The sequence below is a fragment of the Ixodes scapularis genome, unplaced genomic scaffold (assembly GCF_016920785.2).
Source record: "Ixodes scapularis isolate PalLabHiFi unplaced genomic scaffold, ASM1692078v2 ptg004977l_1__unscaffolded, whole genome shotgun sequence".
Lineage (NCBI taxonomy): Eukaryota > Metazoa > Arthropoda > Arachnida > Ixodida > Ixodidae > Ixodes > Ixodes scapularis.
The window spans coordinates 87,696-92,614 of NW_024610433.1; positions in this window are offsets into that span (position 1 = coordinate 87,696).

Consider the following 4,919-nt stretch of genomic DNA (forward strand, 5'->3'; position numbering starts at 1 on the left):
ACGAGAGACGTTTGGCGCCGTTTTATTCGTTCACCGTGACCACGATCTCGGCTATTGCCTCGGTGAAAGCGAATTATTGGAGCGAGCACGACCTGACGAGAGACGTTTGGCGCCGTTTTATTCGTTCACCGTGACCACGATCTCGGTTATTGCCTCGGTGAAAGCGAATTATTGGAGAGAGCACGGCCTGACGAGAGACGTTTGGCGCCGTTTTATTCGTTCACCGTGACCACGATCTCGGCTATTGCCTCGGTGAAAGCGAATTATTGGAGAGAGCATGGCCTGACGAGAGACGTTCGGCGCCGTTTTATTCGTTCACCGTGACCACGATCTCGGCTATTGCCTCGGTGAAAGCGAATTATTGGAGAGAGCACGGCCTGACGAGAGACGTTCGGCGCCGTTTTATTCGTTCACCGTGACCACGATCTCGGCTATTGCCTCGGTGAAAGCGAATTATTGGAGAGAGCACGGCCTCACGAGAGACGTTTGGCGCCGTTTTATTCGTTCACCGTGACCACGATCTCGGCTATTGCCTCGGTGAAAGCGAATTATTGGAGAGAGCACGGCCTGACGAGGGACGTTTGGCGCCGTTTTATTCGTTCACCGTGACCACGATCTTGGCTAGGCCGTGCTCTCTCCAATAATTCGCTTTCACCGAGGCAATAGCCGACATCGTGGTCACGGTGAACGAATAAAACGGCGCCAAACGTCTCTCGTCAGGCCGTGCTCTCTCCAATAATTCGCTTTCACCGAGGCAATAGCCGAGATCGTGGTCACGGTTAACGAATAAAACGGCGCCAAACGTCTCTCGTCAGGCCGTGCTCTCTCCAATAATTCGCTTTCACCGAGGCAATAGCCGAGATCGTGGTCACGGTGAACGAATAAAACCGCGCCAAACGTCTCTCGTCAGGCCGTGCTCTCTCCAATAATTCGCTTTCACCGAGGCAATAGCCGAGATCGTGGTCACGGTGAACGAATAAAACGGCGCCAAACGTCTCTCGTCAGGCCGTGCTCTCTCCAATAATTCGCTTTCACCGAGGCAATAGGCGAGATCGTGGTCACGGTGAACGAATAAAACCGCGCCAAACGTCTCTCGTCAGGCCGTGCTCTCTCCAATAATTCGCTTTCACCGAGGCAATAGCCGAGATCGTGGTCACGGTGAACGGATAAAACGGCGCCAAACGTCTCTCGTCAGGCCGTGCTCTCTCCAATAATTCGCTTTCACCGAGGCAATAGGCGAGATCGTGGTCACGGTGAACGAATAAAACCGCGCCAAACGTCTCTCGTCAGGCCGTGCTCTTTCCAATAATTCGCTTTCACCGAGGCAATAGGCGAGATCGTGGTCACGGTGAACGAATAAAACCGCGCCAAACGTCTCTCGTCAGGCCGTGCTCTCTCCAATAATTCGCTTTCACCGTGGCAATAGGCGAGATCGTGGTCACGGTGAACGAATAAAACCGCGCCAAACGTCTCTCGTCAGGCCGTGCTCTCTCCAATAATTCGCTTTCACCGAGGCAATAGCCGAGATCGTGGTCACGGTGAACGAATAAAACCGCGCCAAACGTCTCTCGTCAGGCCCTGCTCTCTCCAATAATTCGCTTTCACCGAGGCAATAGGCGAGATCGTGGTCACTGTGAACGAATAAAACGGCGCCAAACGTCTCTCGTCAGGCCGTGCTCTCTCCAAAAATTCGCTTTCACCGAGGCAATAGGCGAGATCGTGGTCACGGTGAACGAATAAAACGGCGCCAAACGTCTCTCGTCAGGCCGTGCTCTCTCCAATAATTCGCTTTCCCGAGGCAATAGCCGAGATCGTGGTCACGTGTGAACGAATAAAACGGCGCCAAACGTCTCTCGTCAGGCCGTGCTCTCTCCAATAATTCGCTTTCACCGAGGCATAGCCGAGATCGTGGTCACGATGAACGAATAAAACGGCGCCGAACGTCTCTCGTCAGGCCGTGCTCTCTCCAATAATTCGCTTTCACCGAGGCAATAGCCGAGATCGTGGTCACGGTGAACGAATAAAACGGCGCCAAACGTCTCTCGTCAGGCCGTGCTCTCTCCAATAATTCGCTTTCACCGAGGCAATAGCCGAGATCGTGGTCACGGTGAACGAATAAAACCGCGCCGAACGTCTCTCGTCAGGCCGTGCTCTCTCCAATAATTCGCTTTCACCGAGGCAATAGCCGAGATCGTGGTCACGGTGAACGAATAAAACGGCGCCGAACGTCTCTCGTCAGGCCGTGCTCTCTCCAATAATTCGCTTTCACAGAGGCAATAGCCCGAGATCGTGGTCACGGTGAACGAATAAAACCGCGCCGAACGTCTCTCGTCAGGCCGTGCTCTCTCCAATAATTCGCTTTCAGCGAGGCAATAGCCGAGATCGTGGTCACGGTGAACGAATAAAATGGCGCCAAACGTCCTCTCGTCAGGCCGTGCTGTCTCCAATAATTCGCTTTCACCGAGGCAATAGCCGAGATCGTGGTCACGGTGAACGAATAAAACGGCGCCAAACGTCTCTCGTCAGGCCGTGCTCTCTCCAATAATTCGCTTTCACCGAGGCAATAGCCGAGATCGTGGTCACGGTGAACGAATAAAACGGCGCCAAACGTCTCTCGTCAGGCCGTGCTCTCTCCAATAATTCGCTTTCACCGAGGCAATAGCCGAGATCGTGGTCACGGTGAACGAATAAAACGGCGCCAAACGTCTCTCGTCAGGCCGTGCTCTCTCCAATAATTCGCTTTCACCGAGGCAATAGCCGAGATCGTGGTCACGATGAACGAATAAAACGGCGCCGAACGTCTCTCGTCAGGCCGTGCTCTCTCCAATAATTCGCTTTCACCGAGGCAATAGCCGAGATCGTGGTCACGGTGAACGAATAAAACGGCGCCAAACGTCTCTCGTCAGGCCGTGCTCTCTCCAATAATTCGCTTTCACCGAGGCAATAGCCGAGATCGTGGTCACGGTGAACGAATAAAACCGCGCGGAACGTCTCTCGTCAGGCCGTGCTCTCTCCAATAATTCGCTTTCACCGAGGCAATAGCCGAGATCGTGGTCACGGTGAACGAATAAAACGGCGCCGAACGTCTCTCGTCAGGCCGTGCTCTCTCCAATAATTCGCTTTCACAGAGGCAATAGCCGAGATCGTGGTCACGGTGAACGAATAAAACCGCGCCGAACGTCTCTCGTCAGGCCGTGCTCTCTCCAATAATTCGCTTTCACCGAGGCAATAGCCGAGATCGTGGTCACGGTGAACGAATAAAACGGCGCCGAACGTCTCTCGTCAGGCCGTGCTCGCTCCAAAAATTCGCTTTCACCGAGGCAATAGCCGAGATCGGGGTCACGGTGAACGAATAAAACGGCGCCGAACGTCTCTCGTCAGGCCGTGCTCTCTCCAATAATTCGCTTTCACCGAGGCAATAGCCGAGATCGTGGTCACGGTGAACGAATAAAACGGCGCCAAACGTCTCTCGTCAGGCCGTGCTCTCTCCAATAATTCGCTTTCACCGAGGCAATAGCCGAGATCGTGGTCACGGTGAACGAATAAAACCGCGCCGAACGTCTCTCGTCAGGCCGTGCTCTCTCCAATAATTCGCTTTCACCGAGGCAATAGCCGAGATCGTGGTCACGGTGAACGAATAAAACGGCGCCAAACGTCTCTCGTCAGGCCGTGCTCTCTCCAATAATTCGCTTTCACCGAGGCAATAGCCGAGATCGTGGTCACGGTGAACGAATAAAACGGCGCCGAACGTCTCTCGTCAGGCCGTGCTCTCTCCAATAATTCGCTTTCACCGAGGCAATAGCCGAGATCGTGGTCACGGTGAACGAATAAAACCGCGCCGAACGTCTCTCGTCAGGCCGTGCTCTCTCCAATAATTCGCTTTCACCGAGGCAATAGCCGAGATCGTGGTCACGGTGAACGAATAAAACCGCGCCGAACGTCTCTCGTCAGGCCGTGCTCTCTCCAATAATTCGCTTTCACCGAGGCAATAGCCGAGATCGTGGTCACGGTGAACGAATAAAACGGCGCCGAACGTCTCTCGTCAGGCCGTGCTCTCTCCAATAATTCGCTTTCACCGAGGCAATAGCCGAGATCGTGGTCACGGTGAACGAATAAAACGGCGCCAAACGTCTCTCGTCAGGCCGTGCTCTCTCCAATAATTCTCTTTCACCGAGGCAATAGCCGAGATCGTGGTCACGGTGAACGAATAAAACGGCGACAAACGTCTCTCGTCAGGCCGTGCTCTCTCCAATAATTCGCTTTCACCGAGGCAATAGCCGAGATCGTGGTCACGGTGAACGAATAAAACGGCGCCAAACGTCTCTCGTCAGGCCGTGCTCTCTCCAATAATTCGCTTTCACCGAGGCAATAGCCGAGATCGTGGTCACGGTGAACGAATAAAACGGCGCCAAACGTCTCTCGTCAGGCCGTGCTCTCTCCAATAATTCGCTTTCACCGAGGCAATAGCCGAGATCGTGGTCACGGTGAACGAATAAAACGGCGCCAAACGTCTCTCGTCAGGCCGTGCTCTCTCCAATAATTCGCTTTCACCGAGGCAATAGCCGAGATCGTGGTCACGGTGAACGAATAAAACGGCGCCAAACGTCTCTCGTCAGGCCGTGCTCTCTCCAATAATTCGCTTTCACCGAGGCAATAGCCGAGATCGTGGTCACGGTGAACGAATAAAACGGCGCCAAACGTCTCTCGTCAGGCCGTGCTCTCTCCAATAATTCGCTTTCACCGAGGCAATAGCCGAGATCGTGGTCACGGTGAACGAATAAAAGGGCGCCAATCGTCTCTCGTCAGGCCGTGCTCTCTCCAATAATTCGCTTTCACCGAGGCAATAGCCGAGATCGTGGTCACGGTGAACGAATAAAACGGCGCCAAACGTCCTCGTCAGGCCGTGCTCTCTCCAATAA